Below are 15,763 nucleotides of genomic sequence, written 5' to 3' on the forward strand. Positions count from 1 at the left end.
TTGTGCCACAGATAACAACTCACCTCTGATAGTCCTTGTGCCACAGATAATGGCCCACTACTGATAGTGCTTGTGCCACAGATAACAACCCACCACGGATAGTGCTTGTGCTACAGATAACAACCCACCACTGATAGTGCTTGTGCCAATAGATAACAACCCACTACTGATAGTGCTTGTGCCACAGATTACAACCCACCACTGATAGTGCTTGTCTACAACTACCTGAAGGGAGGTTGTAGCCAGGTGGGGGTTGGTCTCTTCTCACAGGCAACCAGCACCAGAACAAGAGCACACAGTCTCAAGCTCCACCAGGGAAGATTTAGACGGGATGACCAACCCCGACCTGGCTACAACCTCCCTTCAGGTAGCTGTAGACAGCAATAAGATCTATCCTTCTCCTTCCTTATTCTATGACACAGAAATGGCACAAACAAAAATAAAAGCTAGTGCATTTTGTTATAGTCTTTCACACTTCACTTTTAACCTGTCAGGTATGTTTCAGTAGGTGGAAGGTACTTTCACTCTTTTAACGATGTCCATAAACACTTTAGTGATTTAATTGTATTCCAAGTCATTAAACAAAATAGCCCTCAATTATCATTAGGTAATAAGCAAAGCACTTACACCAGCAGGAGCCCAACTGGCTACAGAAACTGGAGTGGTTTATTTAACCTGCTTATGTATTACTCATTAGTTCTCTCACACAGAAAAATGATATTATTGATTTAATAACATGATTGATTTGAAAGGCAGGGGAACTGAACAAGCTTTTGGAGTGCTGTGCCTTCCCAGCCTTTTTGTTCTGTGGATAGCTGCAGAAGAGCTTCTTCATATTAGGCTTCTCTCATGTGGCAAAACATTAATTTTTAATTCAATCTATACCTAGGTTTTGGGTTTGTTTGCTTGGTTGTTTGTTTGTGTTTTTTCTTCCCCTGCTACTATTTATTGATATTTTCCTGGCATTTAGGACAATGCAGGTGAGTCACAAAGGCCTTCATGATGTTACGCTGTCAGGCTGAGTCCTGTGTCCAGTTCTGGGCCACTCAATTCAAGAAAGGTGTTGAGTTGTTGGAGTGTGTCCAGAGAAGGGCAACAAAGCTGGGGAGGGGTTTGGAGCACAGCCCAGTGAGGAGAGGCTGAGGGAGCTAGGGTTGCTTAGCCTGAAGAAGAGGAGGCTCAGGGGAGACCTTACTGCTACAACTGCCTGAAGGGAGGTTGTAGCCAGGTGGGGGTTGGTCTCTTCTCCCAGGCAACCAGCATCAGAACAAGAGGACACAGCCTCAAGCTGTGCCAGGGGAGGTTTAGGTCAGATGTTAGGAAGAAAATCTTCCCAGAAAGAGAGATTGGCCATTGAAATGTGCTGCCCAGTTCAGGCCTTCAGATCCATGTCAGTAACTCAGTACATTAATCCTTGGAAAGTCAGCTAAGGCTGATCCATACTGCCATTGATTCCTGGCTAATTTGCATACATTTGCACACAGACTTTTTTAATGCTGTGTAGCTGCAAGTGTCCATATGCACAGAACTAGCAAGCAGAAACTTCTTGTCCACCTCACTGAGCAGACAGAGCCTGTTTCAGCTGTGGCAGCCTACCTACCACCAGCTGCTGCATGAAGAATGGCTAATTTAACAACACGACAAAAAGCAGTGGCTCTTGACTGCTCTTCTGCTGCAGGTGTCACTTAGTTTCATAGTTTCATAGTTTCATTCAGGGTTGGAAGGGACCACAAGGATCATCTAGTTCCAACCCCCCTGCCATGGGCAGGGACACCCCACACTAGATCAGGCTGGACAGAGCCTCATCCAGCCTGCTCTTAAACACCCCCAGGGACGGGGCCTCGACCACCTCCCTGGACAACACATTCCAGGGTTTCACCACTCTCATGGTGAAGAACCTCCTCCTCACATCTAGCCTGAATCTCCCCACCTCCAGCTTCATTCCATTCCCCCTAGTCCTATCACTACCTGAGATCCTGAGAAGTCCTTCCCCAGCCTTCCTGTAGGCTCCTTTCAGATACTGGAAGGCCACAATTAGGTCACCTCGGAGCCTTCTCTTCTGCAGACTGAACAGCCCCAACTCCTTCAGTCTGTCCTCATAGGAGAGGTGCTCCAGCCCTCTGATCATCCTTGTGGCCCTTCTCTGGACACGTTCCAGCACCTCCACATCCCTCTTGTAATAGGGGCTCCAGAACTGGACACAGTACTCCAGGTGGGGTCTCACCAGGGCTGAGTAGAGGGGGAGGATCACCTCCCTCGACCTGCTAGCCACACTTCTCCTGATGCAGCCCAGGATCTGATTGGCTTTGCGGGCTGCAAGTGCACACTTCTGATGGAAATGACTGGGAAGTGACAGTCCCTGTGTGGCCGCGTTTGTCCCTTTGGAAACTCTACAGTGAACCAGCCACAGATCCATTTGTACCTTCCTCTGGGACAAAGTATTAGGTCCAATGGACATAAATAGTTACATGCAGCTGCAAAGTGTTTTAATTCTGTTGTACTTGGCTATCAGTTAAGAAAAAAGCATAAAGCCTGCACAAGATTTTCTTTAGGGTATGAAGCTCCATCAGAGAGGCAGCAGAAAGGCCTGATCCAGCCCTCACATTCAGCTGACTTCAGCTAAAAGTGGTACTGAAAACACAAGAGGACTTGTGTCAACAGTGATAACCATGAGTGTCCATAAAGACTTCTCACTACCTGAATACATCATCAGGGTTTTGTCTTGCATTTGTCTCAGTTGTCTCAAGGCTTTAGTGCTTCTGCATGTATTTAAAGATAATAGTCATCTGTTAGTGATTGTGGCTCTGAATTCCCACAGCCTGGACTGAGAAGCCTCAGCCAGACTGCTCTTCTGGAAGCTGTTCTTACTCTTTCTCTGATTCCAGCTGTACCCTACTCCACTCCAAAAGTGGCAGCTCTTAGCAGTGATTTTTTAACTTTGAATTTGACTCCCTTTGGAGTTTGTCAGAAGCAAAATTCATGATGCTTTTGCAGAACTAGTCATTAGATGTAGTCTTCTGAAACATTTTCATTTCAGCTCTTGTCAATCTGTCTGGTAGACATAGAAGTCTGACCACAGCAGCCATCTTTCCTTGCTAGAAATGCTTGGAAGCCTCAGAACTCCATCACTTTTGCCTGAAAATATTCACTTTTTCAATCAAAACCTGAAAGGGTAATGATGGACTAGGCAGACAGAATTCACAAGATAAGGAGGCAGACCAATAAAGCTGGAATACAGGTTTCCACACTTTACCCCTCACACACTTCAGAAAAACTTAACCTAGATTTGAAACCACATTCTCCAGCTTAAATTCTTTTTTTCCCCTCTCTTCCTTGACTTCAAAAGCCTCTTTTTTTAACTTAAAAAACTTCTGCTGTGATAACAATGCTCCACCTAGTGGAAAGAAAACTCTTCCAACTAGTTTAGGACTAGTACAAACTTGGAGAACTTGTCTCCAAGGTAGCAAATGTGTCCAGTGGTAAGGAAGAAGTGCTAGTGTGACTACTACAGTACAGTGCCAATTGAGGAACACTGAAAAATACAAATAAAATGAAATAAAGAAATGAAAGAAAGAAAAAAAGTCTAATGGGGATCTGACATAATTAGGAATCTATCACTGATTTGGCTTACTGTGTCCAGTTCTGGGCCCCTCAGTTTAAGAAGGACATTGAGACACTTGAAGGTGTCCAGAGAAGGGCAACAAAGCTGGGGAGAGGCCTCGAACACAAGTCCCACAAGGAGAGGCTGAGGGAGCTGGGATTGTTTAGCCTGGAGAAGTGGAAGCTCAGGGGAGACCTTATTGCTTTCTACAACTACCTGAAGGAAGGTTGTAGCCAGGAAGGTGTTGGTCTCTTCTCCCAGGCACCCAGCACCAGAACAAGAGGACACAGTCTCAAGCTGCTCCAGGGGAAGTTTAGGCTGGAGGTGAGGAGACAGTTCTTCACTGAGAGAGTAATTTGCCATTGGTATGTGCTGCCCAGGGAGGTGGTGGAGTCACCATCCCTGGAGGTGTTCAAGAGGGGATTGGATGTGGCACATGGTGGCATGGTTTAGTTATGAGGTCTGTGGTGACAGGTTAGACTTGATGATCTTTGAGGTCTCTTCCAACCTTGGTGATTCTGTGTGATTCTGTGATTCTATGATAACTCCCTTTTATATATATAAACATAAATATATAAATATATATATATATAGAGAGAAAAGAGGTACCTTTCCAAAAAGCATTTCTTCCTGATTTTTAAAAAGTAAGCAGAGAAGATCTGTCAGGTCATGTTGTCTCAACCCAATACATTGCAGGTCAATAAATTTCAACTTCTTGTCTCAGTAACTTTTGCTTTATTAAGTCACTTCTAGTTCTGTGGCAGTGCCTGGAGACTTCAAGCAGGGGATTGACATCCTGCTCTTTTTGTGTTGGGAACAAATCTAATGAAGAACTCATCTGCCCTTCAAAAGTTCATAATATGTTGGGACTTTTTTTCTCCTCACACATTGCATTCACAACTCAAACAGCAGGGTGAGGGCTTTTTATTTCATTTCAGAGGGAATTTCAACTGAAGAAGTGTATGGGATAGCCAGAAGTCTTTAGGAGCTTCTGAGGGCAATGTGTGAGGCAAGGTAGTGAAGAATCACTCACTGTACTATCCATGGGTAAAAATCTGCAGTACACAAGGGCCTTGTACACCTGAGAACTTGCACACACTCTAAAGCATCAAGCTAACAAATCTGATAAATTAAAAAGCACAGCCACAGCATCCCCACTTCTCTTATTGCATTACTGCAATCTCATGCAATTATAATCCTCCAAGCAGCCAGTATGGGCAGCACACTGAAGAGATTACACAGCTGTATACACTGCAGAAAGACTTTTTTGGTCATTGTGAAGGGTAAGACAGGCAGCTCCCACTGAAAGTCAGTGAGAATTTAGACTAGACTAGACTAGACTAGACTAGACTAGACTAAAGCAGAACAGAACAGAATAGAATAGAATAGAATAGAATAGAATAGAATAGAATAGAATAGAATAGAATAGAATAGAATAGAATAGAATAGAATAGAATAGAATAGAATAGAATAATAAACCAGGTTGGAAGAGACCTTCAAGATCATCGTGTCCAACCCATCAACCAATCCAACCCACCTAAACAACTAACCCATGGCACCAAGCACCCCATCAAGTCTCCTCCTGAACACCTCCAACAGTGGTGACTCCACCACCTCCCCAGGCAGCCCATTCCAATGGACAATCACTCTCTCTGTATAGAACTTCTTCCTAACATCCAACCTAAACCTCCCCTGGCACAGCCTGAGACTGTGTCCTCTTCTTCTGGTACTGGCTGCCTGGAAGAAGAGACCAACCTCTGCCTGTCTACAACTTCCCTTCAGGTAGTTGTGGTGCTTTCCTCCTCTGACAATCCCTCTTCTCTTCAAGTTCCTGGATTCTTACTGATACACAAGGAAATGCTAAACCCATTCAAAAAACAGCCCAAGCTAAGCATCTGTAGATCATTATATGCATGTGTGTATGCATCTACACATTCATCAACACACTCCACAGTGCAAATCTTGGGCAGATTGATGTCTGGGGTTTGTTCTCATGCGGTGACTTGTTTCCAAACAGCAGTTACTCAACCAATAAATTACGTGACTTCAAGACAAGTGAGATACAGAAACAGAAGCCTGCAGGGATATTCAAAACCTGTCCAAACCAGGATGCTCATTTTTAGTTCATTCAGGATCTGTTTTCTCCTTTCCTTTTCATGCTCCAGTATCCATCCTCCATTTTCTCCATTACCATCTTCTTCCAGACCTTAAATCATCACAGTTCACAGGTTGAGTGGAAGAAATATTTACAGAGGAAAAAAAAGTAATAATATGACAAATGTTTTTGAGGCAACATTTTCATTCTTGTTAATGATATTTCTAGTCTAAGGTTCAGATTACATCTATCTCCTTCCATCAAGGTAACCTTCTTCAGTATCAGTCATTTAACTTACATTGAAGCTGACACAAGCCTGCAATGGAACAACGTAGCAAAGAAGTAAGGTTTGACTTTGCATGCAGAAATAGGCAGGGAAAAACAATTACCATGCAGAAAGGTAGGGTTTGAATTTAAAGAGCACTACTTTCTCTGCACTAAGGCCTCATGCATGTATGCTTAATATACAGGAAGGCTGAGGTAGCCCAGAACTTTCTGAACCTTCCCACATCAGTGTTGTTACACAGCTGTGTCTTTAACAGTTCCTTTTGCTCTGAGCCTCCTGGTGTGGATTCCTACTTGCTCCAATAAGGAGTTTTAGTTAAAAATCCACCCAGTGCCAATGCAAAGACAAGCAATTTCTTTGTGAGAATGTGGTGAACAAGAAGCTCAACATGAGCCAGCAGTGAACACTTGCAGCCCAGAAAGCCAATCACATCCTGGGTTGCATCAAGAGAAGTACAGCCAGCAGGGCCAGGGAGGTAATTCTCCCCTTCTCCCCCTCTGCTCCTCTCTGCTGAGACCACACCTGTAGTATTGTGTCCAGTTCTGGAGCCTCTATTACAGGAAGGATCTGCAGGTGCTGGAGCATGGCCAGAGAAGGGCCACAAGGATGATCAGAGGGCTGGAGCTCCGCTTCTATAGAAACAGAATGAAAGAGTTGGGACTGTTCTGGAGAAGAGAAGGCTCTGAGGAGCTCTTATTGTGGCCTTCCAGCATCTGAAAGGAGTCTACAAGAATGTTGGGGAGGGACTTTTTAGGATATTGGGTAGTGATAGGACTTGAGGGAATGGAACAAAAATACAAATAGGTAGAATCAGATTTGATGTTAGGAAAAAGTTTTTCCCCATGAGGGTGGTGAGAGCCTGGCACAGGTTGCCCAGGGAGGTGGTGGAAGCCTCATCCCTGGAGGTTTTGAAGGCCAGACTGGATGTGACTGTGAGCAACCTGCTCTGGTGTGAGGTGTCCCTGCTCCTGGACAGGGGTGTTGGGACTAAATAATCCTTGAGGTCCCTTCCAGCCCTGACAATTCCATGATTCAGTGATCATTCCAGCCCACAAGGTAGAGGGTAAAGTTCAAGAAAAAAAAAATGAAATAAATTATTAATTGAATTTGGTGGGATAAATACACTTCAGTGAGAATCAAGAATTAGGGCAAAAAAATTGAACAAGCTACTTTTAGCAACTTACCCTGTTGGAAACATGGTCAACATAGAATCAATAAGGTTGGAAAAGACCTCAGAGATCACCAAGTCCAACCTCAACCCGTTAATTTCCTTCATCGCTTAATCTGAATTGTCTTATCTCACAGAGTCTGAAGATTTAAAGGTCAGATACTTAACCTGCAGGAAAAGATGAACAGCAGAGATGAAAGCTGATGATTTTGCCTTGTCAGAAACTAGGTTTAGATAAATAATGAAATTCTTGCCTGTTCTCTCTGATTTCCTCTCTACTGGCCACTCTGTATAATGAAACTATTTTATCACCTTTTGCCCTCTCAGAAAAACTCTCTTTTTTCTCTGGGAAGCAAGAAAGGTAAATTATTAAGCAGGCTATTTGATGCAGTAACATTTCCTAAAGTAAAATCTTTGGTGTAAGATTTGCAATTTTATTTCCTTCTGTCAGTAAAGGAAAGGCAATTCTTAAGGTAATTCCTTGATATCCTTACATATCTACATTGACTTCTATCCAGCAGTAGCTGTTCAGCCTCTTTATGGGCCCCTCAGTTCAGGAAAGATGTTGACTTGCTGGAAGGTGTCCAGAGAAGGGCAACATAGCTGGGGAGGGGTTGGAGCACAGCCCTGTGAGGAGAGGCTGAGGGAGCTGGGGTTGCTTAGCCTGGAGAAGAGGAGGCTCAGGGCAGACCTTCTTGCTCTCTACAACTCCCTGAAGGGAAGTTGTAGCCAGGTGAGGGTTGGTCTCTTCTCCCAGGCAACCAGGACCAGAACAAGAGGACACAATCTCAAGCTGCACCAGGGGAGGTTTAGGTCAGATGTTAGGAAGAAATTCTTCCCAGCAAGAGAGATTGGCCATTGGAATGTGCTGCCCAGGGAGGTGGTGGAGTCACTATCACTGGATGTGTTTAAAAGGAGGCTGGATGAGGCACTTGGTGCCATGGTCTAGTTGATTAGATGGTATTGGGTGATAGGTTGGACTTGATGATCTCAAAGGTCTTTTCCAACCTTATTGATTCTATGTTTACAAAGGCCAAAAAAAAAAAAAAAAGTGGAGAAAAACAGATACTGGCAGGCTCAACCCACAGGTAGAGAACACTGCAGATGAAGGAAAAAGGCACATAGAATCAATAAGGTTGGAAAAGACATTCTGGCTATCCCAAAATCACTTGCTCTGAACATGCCCTGCCTCTCTTGGATGAAGTAAATGCCATTTTGTCCCTGATTAATTTTATGGATTGAGAGGAACTAACTGATTACAGTTACCACATTGATTTGTCTGCTGACATGGGTAGTGATTCTAACTGGGCCTCTTTATGCTAAATACTTTAGACTAATTTGGCATCAAATCCACAGGATGTGTGAAGTGCTTCATTTGCTATTGGATTTCAACTAAATGTTTCAGCTTCCTCTTAAAGATTTGAGGGAATAAAAGCAAGACCTTGAGCAAACAGGAGACTTCAACAGGCTGAAGAATATGGATGCAATTTAAGAGGAGTAGTTGTCTGAAACACCCATATAGACATCAAAATGATTTGCAAGCCAAAGGAAAGATAAAAACATAGTTCTAATTTAATCAATAATAATAATATAATAGCTAAATAAAGACACTTAATATCCATTTTGGGAAAATGGCAGGGGGTTGGAGGTAGCAGCAGTGAGGATCAGTTTTGCTCCCTGCACTCCCATCTTGCTGTGTTTTCCTCTCAAGCCTCTTCTTCCCTATTTGGTATCAGAATGGAGAGCCAGAGGAGGAGTTGGTTACTGCAGCCCAAGGAGTATGTCTCATCTTGCCTGCTGCTGCCATTTACTGAGGGTTAGAAGATTGCTACTTGTGTCTGCACAGCATTACATGCAGAGGCATAAGTCTGCCCAGCGAATAAGGCCCAACCCAATGAGCATTGCTTTGGTACAGCTATGTGCTGAAGAAATGCTCTGCAGCTCAATCCTTCTCCCAGGCAACCAGTGGCAGAACAAGAGGACACAGTCTCAAGCTGTGCCAGGGGAAGTTTAGGCTGGAGGTGAGGAGAAAGTTCTTCCCAGAAAGAGAAATTTGCCATTGGAATGTGCTGCCCAGGGAGATGGTGGAGTCTCTGTCCCTGGAGGTGTTAAAAAAGGGATTGGATGTGGCACTTGGAGCCATGGTTTAGTTGTCATGAGGTATTAGGTGTTAGGTAATAGATTGGACTTGATGGTCTCTGAGGTCTTTTCCAACCTGGCTGATTCTATGATTATTCCAAAGTGCAGTCTCTGTCTCACAGTCCTTTTTTACTTTGCCAATGCCTCTCCTTAGCTGCTGTGACAGTTAATAGAATTCAGTACTTTTTTTAGAATCATAGAATCATTCACTTTGGAAAAGACCTATAAGATCATGGAGTCCAGCTGTCAACCTAGCACTGCCAAGTCAATCACCAAACCGTGTCCTTAAGTGCCACATCTAGATATCTTTTAAATAGCTTCAGGGATAGTGACTCAACAGTTTCCCTGGGCAGGCTGCTCCAATACTTGAAGACCCAAAACTCTGCCAGTGACACAAGTCACTGAGCCAGGTGTTGACCCAATGGGGTTTTCTTTCTTCCTTCATCATACTCTGCAACTGGAAGCATAGAGGTGAACACCGATTGTGCACCTGATCTTTTGACCAGACTTCTGAAGTCCCTGAAGTCCCTCTTGATTGCCCTCAGACTTTCTGTGACAACTTGATCACTGCCTACCCAAAAAAGCAGTAAAGGATAATAATCTAAGGACCATAGCCTGGAGAAGAGGATGCTCAGGGAAGGCCTTATTGCTCTCTAAACTACCTGAAGGGAGGTTGTAGCCATGTGGGGGTCAGACTCTTCTGCCAGGCAACCAGTGGCAGAGTGAGAGGATGCAGTCTCAAGTTGTGCCAGGGGAGGTTTAGGCTGGTTGTTAGGAAGAAATTCTTCCCAGAAAGAGAGATTGACCATTGGAATGTGCTGCCCAGGGAGGTGATGGAGTCACCATCACTGGAGGTGTTTAAAAGAGCCTGGAGGAGGCACTTGGTGCCATGGTTGAGTTGATTAGATGCTGTTGGGTGATAGGTTGGACTTGATGATCTCTGAGGTCTTTTCCAAGCTGGTTAATTCTGTATTCTGTATTTCCTTCTCCAATGGTACCTTTCTATTTACTTTTGGGAACACTATTTCTATTTAACCTCCAAATCTGTGCCAGTGCGTTTATTTCCTCCTTTGGGGTACATTCATTCTATCCTTAGTCCAGAGCTGCTCCAGCTCAAGCCAAGACAATGTGCATTTAGGCTGCTAAACAGAATTTATGGCAAAACTCTTCACCAGAGACAGCAAAATGATGAGAATTTTCAGCCTAGCAAAAAAAAAAAAAGACTTTGCAGATGTGGGCATAGTTATTGTTACTGATTGCAATTATTATCATACATTATTGATTTTCTTGTTACTGTTATTAACTTTGAGGAGCTAACTACCACTGTTTGCTCCATTTTATTAGGCCATTATATTTTTATTACTTTAGTGCTCTTTATTGTTATTGCCATCACGCCAGTGCCTTGCATTGCAAATGCCTTCATTACCAGTGAAAGCTGCAAGGGAGCAGAGAGCACTTTGGTCACTGTTTCTGAATAAAAGAAAATAATAAAAGAAAATATCATAAGCTGCCCTTCCTAGCTCAGAAAACTCTCTCTAGGCTGAACTCAAAAAGCACCCACAGCAAATAGCAAACTTTCAGCAAGACTAATCCTGCTACCTGCAGATGCTCCATCTACAATGTCAAAGAGAGAATTAATAGTAAGCTGATTCCATCCCTTGAGACTGTAGTCCAATAAAAGAAAGTAATCACCCATCAAACCCTTGTGCATTGCATATCTTTATTATCTTCCTTTCTGCTCTTCTTTGTGCCATTATAGCAATATATAGGCTATAATATAGGCTCAGAGGAAATCTTATCAACTTGTATAAATGCCTCATAGGGAGAGCAGAAGACAGCACTGCTTTCTTCCCAGGGGTGCCAGGTGATAGAATAAGAAGGAATGGGCACAAATTGAAATAGAAGAAATTCCATTAAACCTAAGAAGCAGTCATTTCTGCCTCCTGCCATTGGTTCTTTTCCCATTTTATTTTGTGAGTTTAATATAGAATTTTGTGGACAAAACCACCCATGGCAAAAGGAAAAAAACAATATAATCACACAACAATCATACAGGCTGCCCAGGGAGATTTTGGATGTCCCGTCCCTGGAGGTGTTCAAGGCCAGGTTGGATAAATGACAGAGACATCACCATGTGGCCTGGAAGAAGCAGACCAAGAGGAATCCTCTCTCTGTGTCCTAAGTTCTGCCTGCTACAACTCATAGAACTGAAGAGGCTTCTCAGAGGAAGAAGTTCTTCACCATGAGAATGGTGAAGTCCCGGAATGGGTTGTCCAGGGAGGTGGTTGAGGCCCCGTCCCTGGAGGTGTTGAAGCCCAGGCTGGATGAGGCTCTGGCCAGCCTGATCTAGTGTGAGGTGTCCCTAGCCATGGCAGGGGGGTTGGAACTAGATGATCCTTGTGGTCCCTTCCAACCCTGACTGATTCTGTGATTCTATGACAGCACAGCCAAAAAGGATGACCTCTCCTTTACAGCCAAAGCTGCAGCACCCTTCCTCCACAAACCCAACATCTCCTCTACATCCAAAGCTGCAGCACCCTTCCTCCACAGACCCAAACTGTCTTAGTGGGGTGAGGGGTATGATAATACAATTCCTTTCCTCTTCTCTCTCCCCCTCTCTATTTTCTCTCTCTCCCCTTCTGATCCATCCACTTTATTCTGTTAATAAATAGCCTAGCTGTTGATATTTTGGCCTTGTTTGTGCCTCTAATTTGATAACAGGGGAATATTCAAAAGAACTGAGGCTCTTTCCCTCTCTGGATAGAGACATATGTAAAGCATTTTTATGTGGTGGAGTGTTTAGTTCACCCATTCTGAAAAACCTGGAATTCACTTGTGGCTTTTCAACTGACAAGGAATGTAATTACTTCAAAATGAATGTGAATGAAAATTTTATACTCTCCTACCACCTCTGCATCCATCTATCCTGACTAAATATTATTCACTTACTCTAAATCCCACTAAATTAATTGGCTTAGTGTATCATATATAGAATAGAGTAGTCAGTGTTGTAAGATCATTACCTACAGAAATAAAACCTGCAGCACTATTTTGTGTTATTTCCAGACAGGTCATTGTATTTTTGCTGCTTTCAAATCCACTACTTCAGTAAATAAGATTTATTATTTTTTTTTAAGTTTGGTTGGGATTCACTTATATAATTTATTGCCTCTCAGAAGTATATTAAGGTACTTTTCAAGTATTACATCTTATTCACTGTCTCATTAAAGTTAAAAAGTTTCCAACAGCCATGCAATGGTCTCTCAGAAGTGGAATGTAGGATTGAACGTTGACTTTTGCCATAGTCTTCATCTATCACAGAATCACAGAATCAACCAGGTTGGAAAAGACCTCAGAGATCAAGTCCAACCTATTACCTAACACCTCCGGACAACTAAACCATGGCTCCAAGTGCCACATCCAAGCCTTTTGTGAACACTTCCAGGGATGGTGACTCTACCACCTCCCTGGGCAGCACATTCCAATGGCCAATTTCTCTTCCTGGGAAGAACATTCTCCTCACTTCCAGCCTAACCATACCTGTCAGAGCTTGAGACTGTGTCCTCTTGTTCTGGTGCTGGTTGCCTGGGAGAAGAGACCAACCCCACCTGGCTACAACCTCCTTGTCTACAACCTCTAGTTGTAGAGAGCAATAAGGTCTGCCCTGAGCCTCCTCTTCTCCAGGCTAAGCAACCCCAGCTCCCTCAGCCTCTCCTCACAGGGCTGTGCTCCAGACCTCTCCCCCAACCTCGCTGCCCAGTCTCTCCTGTCCTTGTTATTTTCTGTTTATGGCTAGGGTAAAGGGTGTCCCATTTTGCTCACTGCTTGTTCAAGCTAGAGTGCATCTGGCATGCATTCAAAATTCATCCCATAGTGAGTACCAGAATGAGCTATTCTACTTATGCTCAAGCTGCACTCAATATTAATTTCACCAACTTAATATTTCAGGCAGGAGATGTTGTAACTGGAAGGCTCAAAAATCACAAGTGTCATTTTCTATCTCATGCTCCATCTCAGCCGTTTGTTTTCGCTGGCCATGAACTCATTAAGAACTGAATTACCAGAGTGGGAAAACAAATCTGATTGACTTCAATAACGGTGCTATGGCAGCAGTCACCTGTAAAATACTGGCACCTGCACACAGTATTAAAAATTTAACCACTGGAGACTGTGTTTACTGAAGAGAATCATATTAACATCACATTTGACATTCATGCCACTATGATGACTGCTGAAGAAGACAGAAAGACAAACACTGTATTTGTTATCTTTCTCTCTTTGTGGTCAAATAGAAAAACATCAACCATTTAGTCCATCTTTTGATCAGGCACAGACCTGAATAATATTGCAATCATTCGAGCTTTAGTTTCTGATCTGTTTTCTATGTGGCTGGACAGAGTCACAAAGGGCAGAGAACAACAGGTGCCAAGAGTTGTAACAGGACATCTTTGAGACTTCTCCTTAGATGTGCACTTTCCTGAGAGAATAGAAAGAAACCCAAGGAACATTATGAATACTTCCCCTGTCTGGTACAGCTCACCTCCTAGAGTGTTTATTGCCTATCCTGTATTGGATGTGGGGAGAGCATTGCCACTATGGATGAGAAAAGGCTGAGGTACTTAATGTCCTCTTTACCTCAGACTAGTCATTCTCAGGGTATACAGCCCCCTCAGCTGTAAGACAGGAACAGAATGCAAAATAAACTCCTCATAATCCAGGAGGAAGCAGTTAGTGTCCTCCTACACCACCTTGACTGGGGGACTCACAAGTTTATGGGGCCAAATGGGATCCACCCAGGAGTACTGAGGGAGCTGGCAGAGGAGCTTGCCAAGCCACTCTCCATTGTTTATCAGCAGTCCTGATCAACATGGGAGGTCCCAGACAACTGGAGATTTGCCAATGTGACTACCATCTACAAGAAGGGTCAGAAGGAGGATCCAGGGATTAGAGACTTGTCAGCCTGACCTCAGTACCAGGGAAGATTATGGAATGATTTCTCTTAAGTGTGTTCATATGACACATGCAGGACAACCAGGGGATCAGGCCCAGCCAGGGTTTATGGAAGTCATGTTCTGCTTCACCAGCCTGATTTCCTTCTATAATCAAGTGACCCTCCAAGGTGGATGGGAAAAAGGTTGTGGTTGTTGTCAACCTAGGCTTTAGTAGTCTTTCACACTGTCTTCCACATCATTCTCCTAGAGAAGCTGGCAGCTCATGATTTAGACAGGTGTACTCTTTGCTGAGTAAAAATCTGGCTGGATAAGTTGAGCCCAGACAGTTGTGGTGGAGTTAAATGCAGTTGGGGGCCAGTCACAAGTGGTGTTCTTCAGCACTCAGTTTTGGGACCACTGAATACAGAATTAACCAGGTTGGAAAAGACCTTTGAGATTACCAAGTCCAACCTATCACCCAACACCATTTAGTCAGCTCAACCACAGCACTAAGTGCCTCATCCAGGCTCTTTTCAAACAATTCCAGGGATGGTGACTCCACCACCTCCCTGGGCTCCACATTCCAATGGCAAATTACTCTTTCTGGGAAGAACTTCTTCCTAACTGTGACCGTTTGAAGCTGTCCCTTTAAGAAAGGGACATTGTGGCTGAATATTTATAAACAAAAGACAGATCTAAACTAATTTCATTGGTAGATTGGTAGAAAGCACCTTTGAACTTGAGAGTACAGCAGAGTATTCTGGGCAGTCCTGCACTTCTTTTCTTCCTTGTGGCAGCTCGCAGCTTTCTGGGCTTTCGGCCAGACTCACCGAAGAGATAAGGCCTCTTCTAACACATAACCACCTAACTGCTTTTAATTAACATTTGCTCTCTTTCTCTCTTTCTAACCCTCTCTGGGGAAAAGGGGAGAGAAGTGGGATACAGGGGTGGGGAACCCTCCTCAGCAGAGGAGGGAAATCTCATTTTTGTGTCACTTTGTTGTATATTTCTGTATATATTGTAAATACTGTAAATTCTGTATATATTTCCCTGTGTTCCCTAAACTGCTTTGTAAATACAGCACATTCCTTTGCTAATCCTGTTGTGCATTTTTTTTTTTCCTTTCAATTTTCTTCCCTTTACTTATGGGGGGGAAGAACGTTTTGCAGCCTTCCCCTCAACCCTTGACACTAGCCTCCAGCCTAAACCTCCCCTGGCACAGCTTGAGACTGTATCCTTTTGTTCTGGTGCTGGTTGCCTGGAAGAAGAGACCAAACTTCACCTGGCTACAACCTCCCTTCAGGTAGTTGTAGAGAGCAATTAGGTCTCCCCTGAGCCTCCTCTTCTCCATGCTGGATAACCTCAGCTCCCTCAGTTGCTCCTCATAAGGCTTGTGATAGAAACCCCTCACCAGCTTTGTGGCCCTTTGTTGCCACTGCTGATAGAAGACCTCATCACTCTCTATAAAGGTCTTTTCCAACCTGGTTAATTCTATTCTATTCTATTCTATTCTATTCTATTCTATTCTATTCTATTCTATTCT

The sequence above is a fragment of the Melanerpes formicivorus genome, unplaced genomic scaffold, assembly GCF_026170545.1.
Source record: "Melanerpes formicivorus ecotype bairdi unplaced genomic scaffold, bMelFor1.0.p_v2 SCAF_55, whole genome shotgun sequence".
NCBI classification, from domain to species: domain Eukaryota; kingdom Metazoa; phylum Chordata; class Aves; order Piciformes; family Picidae; genus Melanerpes; species Melanerpes formicivorus.